This window comes from Triturus cristatus, chromosome 1_1 (genome assembly GCF_964204655.1).
Source record: "Triturus cristatus chromosome 1_1, aTriCri1.1, whole genome shotgun sequence".
Lineage (NCBI taxonomy): Eukaryota > Metazoa > Chordata > Amphibia > Caudata > Salamandridae > Triturus > Triturus cristatus.
Genome location: NC_140579.1, coordinates 483822597 through 483837125, shown reverse-complemented (window position 1 = coordinate 483837125; position 14529 = coordinate 483822597).

The following is a 14529-nucleotide window of genomic DNA, read 5'->3' as shown; positions in this document are numbered from 1 at the left end:
TCAGGCAATTTTGATTTTGTACTTTACAATTAATTATAACAGCTGCATACACTCATAAGTTGAGCATTGAATTGAACTAATCATTCTATGCAATCGCTGTTTTTTTCTGAAAAGCGACAAGAGTACTAGATACATGTTATGTTTATGACAATGGTCATCACTTTTATGAATATATGTATATATATTTAGACGTGCACTCTTATCTAAGCCGTAACAATAGAAGATAAGCAAAACAATGATGTTGAGGAGAAATCGCACAACTATCATTCCCCTTATTAGAATATAACATAACGGAATCATCTTCATTTCTTTAAAAAAGAAAGAGAAAAGAAAAAAAAAAAATCTAATTTCTCCCATATATTACAATAGTACTTTACTATGATTATTATCTTACTTTACTTTGTACCACATTTGGATCAATATGAAAAAACATATACAAGGAAACTTTTATTTTTGAAATCATTGATGCACTTTATGTCCAGTATGTTTTCACTGTTTATGAATAGTATTTGCACTGGCACTTTAAAATGATTTTCTGGGCTCCAGGACTCTATGGTCCAGTAGAAGGCTGGGAGCCGAAACGCGTCCTTACCGTCTATGACACCTTGTAACAGCTTGTGAGAATAAAGCATTCTTTTGAATTGTCGTTCGTGGTGCTGTGATCCCTTACCGAGAATCTCCGGGAGAATGAGGAAGAGGTAGAAGGAATTTTGACATATATATAAATATATATATATATATATATATATATATATATATTCACTGAAAAAGCCATAGGTTTCACACATGTTATAGTTAGCTGGACATTTTACTGATAAAAAAACAATGAAATTCCCCCGTTATAGTTACTGTAGGCAACTATAACTCACGCGACTGTAATCCTCTGCTGATGCTAATACTGTATTTAGACACTTATTTGCCCATGTCTTCTTCCATTAAATTTTAGCTATACATATATTACAGATATTTTTTTTTCATAAAGACACATATGTCATCAGCAGAGGATTACGGTCGCGTGAGTTATAGTTGCCTACAGTAACTATAACGGGGGAATTTCATTGTTTTTTTATCAGTAAAATGTCCAGCTAACTATAACATGTGTGAAACCTATGGCTTTTTCAGTGAATTTGCAAGGTTTTTTAAATGCTAATTCCTAACTATAACGTGTGTGAAACCTATGGTTTTTTCAGTGAATTTGTACGGTTTTTTAAATGCTAAGTTACTTTACGCCATTTGTGGCATGTGCGCCCACTTAACGCAGTTCGTTCCGTGCGCGTGCCCACGTTACGCTACATGGGCCATGAACGCACGATGCGCTTCGCGCACCGTGCGCACATGGTGGAAATATGATGAGCATCGCTGTGATATTTAAAATATGTGTTAGTTTTAATTCTAATAATCCATGCACAAAAGGTGCCCTTCGGGCACCTTTTGTACACGGGTTAGGGAGAGTGTGGATATTTTTTTTGTTTTTTTTTAAAAATTTTACCGTACGCGTACGGTAAGCGTAATCGGCGAAATTTTCGAAAAAATTAAACTTGCCTTTTTTCCCTTGGGGGGTCGTTGGGGACTCCATGGACATGGCTAGGTGCTTGGGAGCTGTCTAAACAGCCCCTTTACATGTTTTGGGGCTTTGTTTTTCCACCCCCTGTCAGAGTGCGAGAGACAAAATGGCGGCCGCCGCTTCCTGGTTTCGATCGATTCGAATGTTTACTAAGATCTAAGGGCCAATCAGAATCGCGCTCGCGCACGTCACCGTACGCGTACGGTAAGCGCACCGTAAGCGCACCGTAAGCTGGCTCAGATATATATATTGATTTAAAGGCTATTTTCTCAGAATCTACTGAACAGATTTACACCAAACCTACAAAAGGCACTTCCTTGACTTGAGGACTACCTCTCTGCCAAATTTCAAGTAATTCTGTTCAGCCGTTCGGGCTGTAGCTGTGTCTAAAGGTCCTATGGAAAAATGCATGGGAAAAACGCGTTTTGGGACCCCCCTTTTATCTCAGCCCCCGCTTGACGAATCCCCCCGAGACTTTCAGGGTAGGAGCGGAGCGTAGCGCCCCACCTATTTTGAAAAATTCGCGAGGATTCGTCAACCGGCGCCAAAGTTATTCAAAATAGAATGTTGCGGATTTCCTATGGAAACGTGATCCTAACTATAACTACCTACTGGCGACCGCCAGTAGGTAATATATATATATATATATATATATATATATATATATATATATATATATATATATATATATATATATATATATATATGTGAGTCCTCATTCATTCTCATGCTGGACACACGTATACCGCATGGATTAAACACCAGTGAGGACTTACATCATTTCCTATAAACAATATAAAAGGTTTTTCCTTAACATACATATAAGAAGGGTGAAAAACATATAGTATATCTGGGGACCTCCATTCAAAGTACTATTTGTTTATGGAAATGAATTCGTTATCAATACATAGTCAATACTAAATAAGGATATAACTGTTCCGAATTAATCCACTAAACAGTCTATACAGAATTGTTGTTATTTTGGCTATTGTTCAATCTTACTACAGTACACATGATCTAACTTCAATATTTAATGGCCGTGTCTTTGGACTAATTTACATATTAAATGAATAAAATTCACAAACAGTGGTCCTTGCTGCACCACCTAAAATAATTCTTTTTTTAAATTAAACTTTATTTTCCTTTTTAACTAATTTTTTCTTCTGTGGAAGAAAATACAATTTAGCACCAATAAAATATTTTTTGGTAGTGCACAGTACTTTTTAGACAAACATGATGAATGAACATAATGGTTACTTGCAGTTATATTTTGATTGCAACAATAGTAGGTGCCTAGACAAGTTTCAGGTCTCACATGAGAAATAAGTGGATTAGACTAACAATACATTAAATAAAATAGCCCTTTTAAAAAGTCAGTGACATTATTAGGCACTAGCCTTTAATATTAGGAACATGAATTTAGACATATTGCGTTTGAGTGATATTTCAATAGGCACTAGCCTTTGTTATAATGTAACGCATCTTTCCTGCGGTCATTTTTAGGGTTATATGTACGAATTTGTTCGTTTTAGTTTTAACACGACCGGAAGGCAGGCTCTATATGTTCATTTTATAAACATTAGTCACTATATGCATTAAAATTCTAATGCGTGATTTTTGCTAAATACTTTTTGCCAATACTCTATGTTTTGTTTTCATTGTATTTGTATTTATCCACTTGGCACCGGACTTTTTACAATATAATTACCAAACTCAAAGAGGTTTGTCAGACTTTCTGTGACACTTTATGGTGCTTGTATTGCTTTAAATCTTCATGAAGATTCAATTACTGAAAGGTTTTTATTGGTTGAATGTAATTTAAATATGGCAACCCGTCACAGGCACGTCAGGTGATCAAGATCGCTTTTGGCGATCGAAACGCGTCCAGGGCGGACACTTGTCTGTTTTTACTATTACGATGGTTGAATAAATCATGACCAAGGAGTAACCCCTGCTGTTTGAAGCGGTTTCTTTTACACTTTGAGGATTTCAAGTGGTTCGTACCTGTGTGTTGAAACAATACAGCAACTCAGGCATCAAAATTTTATATATATATATATAAATTATCTACTGGCGGTCGCCAGTAGATAGTTATAGTTAGGACCGAGTTCCCATAGGAAATCTGAAAATGCTATTTTGAATAACTTTGGCGCCGGTTGACTTATCTTCGTGAAATTTTCAGAACTAATGGGGTGCTCCGCTCAGCTCCTACCCTGAAAGTCTCGAGGTGATTCGTCAAGCGGGGGCCGAGAAAAAAGGGGGGTCCCAAAACGTGTTTTCCCCATGCATTTTCCCATAGGACCTTTAGTCAAAGGTACAGCCCGAACGGCTGAACAGAATTACTTGAAATTTGGCAAAGAGGTAGTCCTCAGGTCAGGCATGTGCCTTTTGCATATGTGGTGTAAATCCGTTCAGTAGTTCCTGAGAAAATCAAAAGTAAAATCACATATATATCTGGGCGGAGCCTAACCACACATCTCATCGTGAGATCTGATTGGCTGTCAGCACTTCATCCAAGAAGTGTTGGCAGCCATCTTGGGACCAATATACATGATAGCACCTCATTAAAAAGCATTGCAGTTAATAGAAGGTTTTAAGACACATTAGAACACATTATAAATCATTTGTTGATGGTACCATACTCATTTTAGGAATTGTGGTGTGTTCTAAGGATATTTTACCATGTGAAAAAGCCTTCGGCTGTGATAGCATGAATCATGTTTGAGAGAAAACTATTTTCTCATGCTTTTCCCACAGAGGTTTGGAAGGTGATCTATAAGCTAAACTGAGAGCATATTTTCTGTAAATTCACATTATCTTTCTCAGTCATGTGAGAATGAAGTCTGACATTCTCAGTAAAACATGTACATCCAACAAGGGCAGAGACTGTCAGTTGATTCCTTTGTGTTCTACTGCAGCTTCCCAGAGTGTTCTAAAGAACAACTAGAGCGCTAACAGTCCTACTTATGACAAACGTGTAGCACACCTGAAGCCATCTTGGTTGGCATAAAGTGGTAACTCTTAAAACATTTAATTTACAAAGGAACAAAATGAGGGGGTTCATTTTGCCATAGAAAGTATGATTAGTGCTGCAGAAAGAAAAATTAGGGCACATTTTGTGTGACTTCTCAAATCCTCTTCTATTTCATAAAAAAATTCTGACATGCAGACTGAAACATGCACTTTCAATACCAGCAGCAGACTTCCCTGGTGAGCAGTAGCTTTACTACAGTGATCTAATAAGCAACTAGAGTGCTAACATTCTGAATTTATGGCAAATGTGTGACACATCTGAATGCCTTCTTGATGGAATCAAAGTAAAAAACTGAAAGTATTTCCTACTGAGGAGACTGTAGTAAATGAGGAAATTAGGAAACATCATAACAAATAAGTCTCCCAAAATGGCCACCAGAGACAAAAGAGCCCAAATGTAGCCCAAATATCACCCAGATGTAGCCCAAGTATAGCCCAATGACAGAATGTCCCAGAGTGTTCTAACGAACAACTAGAGCGCTAACAGTCTTACTTATGACAAAAGTATGGCACACCTGAAGCCATCTTGATTGGAATAAAGTGGTAACACTTAAAACATTTAATTTACAAAGGAACAAAATGAGGGGGTTCATTTTGCCATAGAAATTATGATTAGTGCTGTAGAAAGAAAAATTAGGGCACATTTTGACTTTTCAAAACCTCTTCTATTTCATAAACAAATTCTGACATGCAGACTGAAACATGCACTTTGAATACCAGCAGCAGACTTCCCTGGTGAGCAGTAGTTTTACTACAGTGATCTAATGAGCAACTAGAGTGCTAACATTCAGAATTTATGGCAAATGTGTGACACATCTGAATGCCTTCTTGATTGAACCAAAATAAAAAACTGAAAGTATTCCCACTGAGGAGACTGCAGTAAATGAGGAAATTAGGAAACTTCATAACAAATAAATCCCCCAAGATGGCCACCAGAGACAAAAGAGCCCAAATGTAGCCCAAATATCACCCAGATGTAGCCCAAGTATAGCCCAATGACAGAATGTCCCAGAGTGTTCTTAAGAACAACTAGAGCGCTTACTGTCTTGCTTATGACAAAAGTATGGCACACCTGAAGCCATCTTGATTGGAAAAAACTGGTAACACTTAAAACATTTAATTTAAAAAGGAACACAATGAGGGGGTTCATTTTGCCATAGAAATTATGATTAGTGCTGAAGAAAGAAAAATGAGGGCACATTTTGAGTGACTTCTCAAATCCTCTTCTATTTCATTAAAAACTTCTGATATGAAGACTGAAACATGCACTTTTAATACCAGCAGCAGACTTCCGTGGTGAGCAGTAGCTTTACTACAGTGATCTAATGAGCAACTAGAGTGCTAACATTCAGAATTTATGGCAAATGTGTGACATATCTGAATACCGTCTTGATGGAATCAAAGTAAAAAACTGAAAGCATTTCCTACTGAGGAGACAGCAGTAAATTAGGAAATTAGGAAACTTCATAACTAATAAATCTCCCAAGATGGCCACCAGAGACAAAAGAGCCCAAATGCAGCACAAATATCACCCAGATGTAGCCCACATGTAGCCCAATGACAGAAGTGTGCAAAACACTTATTTTGTGAGTATTTGCAGTTTTATATAGTGCAGACTTGTCAGGTATTGGAGTGCTTTACATGAGCATTGGTTACATCACACAAGACCAAATTCATTTTGGTTGTAGACATGGGGAGATTAAGTGATTTGACCAGAATCACAGAATGTTGAGCTGAAGCAGAAACTCCAACCTGGTTCCCCAGTTGCAAAGTCTGCAGCTCTGGAAGTAACACCACATCCTCTCCCCTAGGTGCAACATTTAATCAAGTGGTCAACTGGATAAAAAAACATAAAGAATACAAATAATGTAAAAGTTCTTTGTCGCTATTTGAAAACTCAGAAAATATGTCCTCATTTTAGTTTTTTAGAGCACTAACCCTAATTTTGATGCAAATAAGACCCTCTCATATATGTAATTTCTAAAGGAAATACTCTAGGTATTACAGTTTTGATTACATCAAGATGACATCAGGCGTTCCACACTTTTGTAATAAATATACAATGTTAGCAATCTAGTTGTTCATTGGGATACTGTTGAGAGGCAGAGGCCAGGGGCACGGACTCTGAAAAATTGAAGGCAGGTAGGAGAGTGCAGATGCAACAATTTGACCACACTGGGCAGGCAGGAAGGGCAGTGGCAGCACAACAGACTATGGAGGGCAGTGGAAAGGGGGGCAGGGGCAACAAACCAACAAAACAGGACTGGCAAGAGAGGCTGTGGCAATATAATACAACATTGTGGGCAGAAGGAAGAGGCAGTGGTAGTACAACCATACATGCCAACAGACCCGTTTCAGCCAGGAAACGTCCAATGTTTTTAAGCTCAAATGGGCCTTATTTGATCTCTCTCCTGTCTACAATCTCCTCTTTTTCAATGTAACTCAAAGGGGAAATTCAATACCCCAGTTTTTTTTCAAAATCTCCCTCTTACCAAGTTCAAAATGTTCGCAAGTATGGTACATTGGATCATGGTAGGCAGGAGGAATTGGGGTAGGGACATGGACTCGGATAACAGAGGACAGGAGGGACATGGAGAGGTGCACCACACTGACCCTACAGGGCAGGCATCAGGGTTTGCAGCAGCACTATACACCACACAGCGCATGCGGGGCAGGAGTGCAGCACAACAATCCATAGAAAGCAATAGGGAGGGGACAGGACCATGCACATGGACAACAGAGAACAGAGGGGAAAGAGGCAATGGTAGCTAGCTGACCATAATGGGCAGACAGGAGAGAAAGCTGCAGCATAACAGACCATAAAGGGCAGGAGGGACAGATCAGGGGCATTACAATGGAACAGACAAGCCAGGAGGGAGGGAATAGGGGTCTGCACATGGAAACAGAGGGCTGGGGGCAAGGGGGCAAGGCAGGAGCAGCAAGATGGCCATGGAGGTCAGGCAGGTTGGGCACTAGAAACAAAACAAGCCCATGGAGAGCAGCAATGAGACTGTGATGGCATACACACAGACCATGGAGGGAAGGTGGGAGGGGGTCAGGGGCAGCTAGCTGACCACACAGGGAAGGTGGGAGGGGCCATGGCAGCACAGAAGACCATGCATGGCAAGCAGGAGGGTTAGTGGCAGCACAATGGCTATTATGGGCAAGAAGGAGGGTGCAGGGGCATGCACAAAGGACCATGGAGGATAGAAGGGAGGGTCAGGACCTGGGCACAGACAAGAGAGTTCAGGGGAAGGGGCCTCACAACAGACCGCGCGGGCAGGCAGGAGGAGCAGTTGCAGCACAAGAGACCAGGGAGTGCAGAAGGGTGTGGCATTAAAATGGACCATGGAGGATAGGAGGAAGGGGATAGGGGCATGGCATGTGGACAGGCAGGGTGGAGGTGGCAGGGACAGGTTACAGTCATCTGACAATGCTAGGCAGGTGGGAGGGGAGTGGCAGCTCAACAGAACACTCAGAGTAGATAGAAGTGGCAGGTCCATGGAACATGGTGGGCAAAAAGGATGGAGCAGGGGCATGCACAAAGACATCGGAGGGCAGGGGGAAGGAGAATAGGGGCAGCAAGCTAAGCACAGAGGCTAATCAGGAGGTCAATGATGAGCCATAGAATTGGGCAATGGAGGGCAGGAGGAGTGGACTGGTACATCATGCTAAATGGAGGGCAGTGGCAGTGCTCCATCGGGGAGTGCAAAATCCCTCCCTACCGTTGTGGACCAAAAGATCTCACACACGCACACTATCCATACATTTGCTGGTGGGGCCCATAACACCAACACACACTCACCATCAGTCCGTACAAGAGGCGATTATCCTTCCAAGTGCTGGATAATGAGGGAGGAAGATACCACTTTACCCTAATGAGCAACAAACCTACAAACCCTTCTTATACTCATTAGGCCCTAGATTCTACATTTGGTATTCCCCTCATGACCGGGATGGATCTGTTAGTTGTAGATTTAAGTGAATTTCTAATACTCTAATTAACCTTTTCATTAACACATTTCAATGAATAAACAACCCAACTCATTTCTGTAGATGTTCAAATCCAAATTTATATTAATATTGCAGATTAAATCATTCATTTGATCAAGTTGCCATTCATATTTACCTATTCTGGCTAAAGTCGTCCTCTATGTCAAATCTGGCAATCTCGCAAATCTATGCCCATCAATTCAGGATTTTGGGCATTAAATCAGTCCGTCAAAGATTCAGGCTAACAGCTGTCCTGCAGTTTCACCGTCCTCTTCGTCGGCATATCATCAGGAAATCGAAGGAGCGACCCTCCAACCTCTCTATTCTATGGGTTTACAATAATTTCAATAGCAAAATGTAACAATATTGAGTTTTAAACTGTTCTGATTGGCTGATCAGGGGTCAACCTCTCTGTTCCCATAAGGTTTAGTCCATGTTGTCAGCATACTTGCTGGTTCCGGTTCTTTAATAAAGCCTTTTGTCTGTAGCGCTGGCACCTTTCCCAGTGGCCTTGATAAGTACAGCTTGCCTGGGGTCAAGACAGGGCCATTGTTGCTCATCTTTTAGCGCAGGCGCACTTCACCCAAGCCTGGTTCAGCGTCGGCAGTTGGGTTAGGCACCAAATGCAGCCATCATTTGATAGGCCAGAATAGTCAACTTAAGCAAAGAAACACAAAAACGTAATTAATACATAGAAATGACTAATTAAATGTTATTCCCTCGCTAATACCCATATGTGTGTCTATTTATCTAGCCAAAAGCAACACTCAATGCGGTTTATACTTACTAAATAAAGCACGAATCACAATTTCATCACCAAAGCGACATATATCATGCAATGTTCTAATTATCTATCATTAATATGCGTACGAAATTTAGTTCACGTCATTAATTAGGCCATGCAGATGCAAATCCCACGTGTATTTCGGTCATTAATAAGGTTGATTAGTTATTTCCACATCACTCCAAACCATTAGTACGATTATGATTAATTAATTAATCTAATTAATAAAACGACATGCAAAATGGGATGGGTATACAAAAATTTTGCATAATCCGCACCAGCACATCAGACCATGCATGGCAGGAGGGAGGAGGCTAGTCCATGGGTTCAGACAACAGAGGATAGGGAGGAGGTGGATGGGGCAACAAGCTAACTGTTCAGAGAAGGTGGGTATTAGGAACTTTATTGTTTTTAAAATGTGTGTCTGTGCAAACTACTTAAAATATGAACAAGTATGCAGCATAATCTCACTTTTATTCAGGAAGAAGAGGACGTTTGTGAAGGTGACTCCGGGCTAACTTGGCAGAAACACCCCCTGACCCTCCACCCCCCATCGCAAAATGTAATGCCCGTGAAAGAGTAGGTGGACGCAGTGTTATATAGAACATAGTCCTGAGAGCACGATTGAAAATGAAAACTAGATATAGTATATGGTATAAACTATGCACCAAAAAGTGTGATATAAGATGAACCGGGGTGTGAAATATAATATGCAATACATTGTGTGCAATAACAGATTCATTGGAGAGCGCGAGATAGCACAGGCACTAGTGCGTGCTATGCGATATGCGCCGTGGAGTGTAATATGCACAGGGCAGTGTTGTGTAACCTAACTAGTCTCTAAAGTTGTAATATAAAATATGTGCTGGGGAGTGTAACGTTGCATATGCACTGTGACAAAGATATGGATCCCAGATTGTAATATGTATGGCATAGCGCTGTGCGTTATAACATAGGCATCGAGGAAGGCACGTTAGATGGGCCAATATAACCCGTGCGAAGGCAAGTGTGGCATGACATATTCACGGGGTGGTGTTACAGTGCACATGGGCTAGAGAGTGTCATAGCATATGCACTAGCTGGTGGAATACAACACAGAGGTGTGAGGCACTCGGCGGGCACTGGTGGGTGTAACATAGCATTGGGCTCAGCCAGGAGCACGCTGTGACTCTCAAGTGGGGTTCGTCTCCTTTCCAGAGAGTAAAATAAAAAGTATTACACATCCGGCGGTGGATGTGTGTTTTATTAACCGTGAGGGGGATTTCTTGCATAGTTTGGTCGAATTTTTGTCGATTCCCCTTTGAATGGCTTGGTGTGCGTGTATATTAAATGTGCCTGTCAATAGCTACCCATGTTTGTATAAATAAACGACAAGGGTGTCTACTTGGAGAGTACCCACCGGCGGGGGTGCCGAGATTAGGCACGGTAGGGCGTCAGACACGTCAGAGCTTCACTAGCGGTGTAAATACATTCCATGTGGATTCATTCTATGCATAGTCGCCTTTTAATGAATATCACGCAAATCGTCATGGTGATAGGTACATACGGTTTGTCCAGCGTGTCCTAGGTGTTTCTATAAATATATATTTTTTTTAAATAATAAAAAACAAAGGCCGGCACTGGGGGATGGGGTCCCGGGCCCATAAGTGGCCTGAGGAGGGGGGCAACGCAGCCCCCTCCTAAAGAATTTTTTTAAAAAAAGGTCATGACCCAGGGGTTGGGGTCCCTGGGGCCGATTAAGGCCTTGAGAGGGCCAAATTAATTTTTTTCAACATAACAAATTAGGGTGCAGGCCCTGGGGGATGGGGTCCCCAGGGCCAGTAAATTAGAAAAAGAAGGGGGGCCACACAGCGCTCCTTCTTAAAAAAATAAAATAAATAAAAGACCGGCATCGCGCCGGAGGCCACGCCCCCTCCTTGCAGCACTCTGCAAACGCGCCCCCTGGCCAGTTGTAAGTTGGGGAATTAATTCCCCCTCAATACTGAGGGTCCCTGAGGGCCAACTAGCCCAACAGGTATCTCCAGTATGCGCCAGGGAGCTGCGTTGCAGACAGGTGTTCTGAGGCCACGCCCCTTTTTACACCTCTATGCAACGCAGCTCTGTGGCGCTTACTGGAGGTACCTAGTGGGCTAGTTTGACCCTAGGGACCCTTAGGATTCAAGGGGACTTAATCTCTCAACTTAGAACGGCCACAGGGCACATTTACACAGTGGTAAAGGGAGGGGATGGGGCCTGAAGTGACGTGTGCAAACACGCCCTGTGGCACGTTTTAAGTTGGGGAAATAATTCCCTGTCAATCCTGAGGGACCCTGGGGGCCAACTAGCCCACCAGGTGCTTCCAGTAAGCGCCACTGCTCTGCATTGCAGAGAGGTGGTGCAGGCCGTGCCCCTTTTTACACCTCTCTGCAATGGCGCTTACTGGACGTACCTAGTGGGCTATTTTGCCCCTAGGGAACCTCAGGATTCAAGGGGACTTAATCTCCCAACTTAAAAAACGGCCACAGGGCGTGTTTACACAGTGGGGAAGGGAGGGGACGGGGCCTGAGGTGACGTGTGCAAACACGCCCTATGGCGCATTTTAAGTTGGGGAAATAATTCCCCTTCAATCCTGAGGGCCCCTGGGGGCTAACTAGCCCACCAGGTGCTTCCAGTAAGCGCCACTGAGCTGCGTTGCAGAGAGGTGGTCCAGGCCGTGCCACTTTTTACACCTCTCTGCAACGCAGCTCTGTGGCGCTTACTGGAGGTACCTAGTGGGCTAGTTGGACCCTAGGGACCCTCAGGATTCAAATGAACTTAATCTCCCAACTAAAAACGGCCACAGGGCGTGTTTACACAGTGGTGAAGGGAGGGGACGGGGCCTTAGTTAACATGTGCAAACAAGCCCTGTGGCGCGTTTTAAGTTGGGTAAATAATTCCCCTTCAATCCTGAGGGCCCCTGGGGGCCAACTAGCCCACCAGGTGCTTCCAGTAAGCGCCACTGCTCTGCATTGCAGAGAGGTGGTGCAGGCTGTGCCCCTTTTTACACCTCTCTGCAATGGCGCTTACTGGACGTACCTAGTGGGCTATATTGCCCCTAGGGATCCTCAGGATTCAAGGGGACTTAATCTCCCAACTTAAAAAATGGCCACAGGGCGTGTTTACACAGTGGGGAAGGGAGGGGACGGGGCCTGAGGTGACGTGTGCAAACACGCCCTATGGCGCGTTTTAAGTTGGGGAAATAATTCCCCTTCAATCCTGAGGGCCCCTGGGGGCTAACTAGCCCACCAGGTGCTTCCAGTAAGCGCCACTGAGCTGCGTTGCAGAGAGGTGGTCCAGGCCGTGCCACTTTTTACACCTCTCTGCAACGCAGCTCTGTGGCGCTTACTGAAGGTACCTAGTGGGCTAGTTGGACCCTAGGGACCCTCAGGATTCAAATGAACTTAATCTCCCAACTAAAAATGGCCACAGGGCGTGTTTACACAGTGGTGAAGGGAGGGGACGGGGCCTTAGTTAACATGTGCAAACATGCCCTGTGGCGCGTTGTAAGTTGGGGAAATAATTCCCCTTCAATCCTGAGGGCCCCTGGGGGCTAACTAGCCCACTAGGTGCTTCCAGTAAGCGCCACTGCGCTGCGTTGCAGAGAGGTGGTCTAGGCCGTGCCCCTTTTTACATCTCTCTGCAACGCAGCTCTGAGGGCGCTTACTGGAGGTACCTAGTGGTCTAGTTGGACCCTAGGGACCCTCAGGATTCAAGGGGACTTAATCTCCCAACTTAAAACGGCCACAGGGCGTGTTTACACAGTGGGGATGTGAGGGGACGGGGCCTGAGGTGACGTGTGCAAACACGCCCTGTGGCGCGTTTTAAGAGGTAGTTTTAATCCACTGCCCTATTATATACTAGGGGCTTACAGAGGAGGTCATGCTGATCACAGGGGGACCCCAATGCATAGTGTTCCCTAGTGTATGTAGGTGTTTTCACTGTATTCTGAGTGTCTTTTAACATAGCACTGGCTCTAGGACTGGTTAGTCAGACTCAGTTACCACCAGTATCCGTCTGAAAAAGTTGAGGGTACCGGATGATTTTGCAACAAGGCTTCTTTCTGCTCTTCTGTTTGTTCTTTCTGCACGTTATCCTTCTTCCTGCACTTTTCTTCGTCTTTGAGGACTTCTGTTGCTTCTTTCTGCATTTCTTTTTTTTCTTTCTGTGCGTTGTTTCTTCTTTCTTCACATGTCCTATCTCTGTAGGCATAGTTAGAAATTAGCATTTAAAAAACCTTTGAAATTCACTGAAAAAAACATAGGTTTCAGGCATGTTATAGTTAGGAATTAGCATTTAAAAAACCTTAGAAATTCACAGAAAAAACCATAGGTTTCAGGGGCGTTATAGTTAGCTGGACTTTTCACTCATTCAAAACCATTGATATTCCCCCGTTATAGTTAGTTCAGCTAACAATAACTCGCGCGCCCGCAATGCACTGCTGAAGACGTCACATATTACATCACTCATGACATGATCAGTGACATCACTCATGACATCACTGTCTAGCTTCTCCCTTCTGTGGTCTGATTAAGTCAAGCATTTTTAGCTGTAGCTGTGTCTGATTTTCCTATGGAATCTTGCATGGGGGTTCCCCCTCTTTCTCAGCCCCTGCTTGATGAATGACCATGAAACTTTGCAGTAAGGAGCTGAGGCGGATGAGACATTTTTTGGGGGGAAAGTTTGGTGAAGATTCATCAAATGACACCAAAGTTATAAGCAAAACTAAAAATCTATTTCTCATGCAAACCTGGTTCTAATTATAACTACCGAATTATGTACATTGAACCTCTTTTTGGACTTCAAAACAGAGGTGCTGGCAAAATGTGATTTATTTTCATATGGGGATTAACGTGTTTTGACTTCCTCCATAACCCTGGTCACAACAAAGCAGGCGCCATTTTGAGTCCCCTTCATATACATATTCACACAATTTTTTGCCTTCTTACTGTAGTCTTTTATTATATTTTATTCTGTTTATTTACTTTCTTTACAATTATTTTATATTGTCAAAGCACCTACAAGAATCCGCAGAAGGGTGCTTAACATGGCAAAAGGGCGTGCTGATGGTAAGGATTCGTTCACAGTTTAAACAGAAAAGAGGGGGTGTGAGAGTTGAGGTGAGGTGAATAGTTGGGTA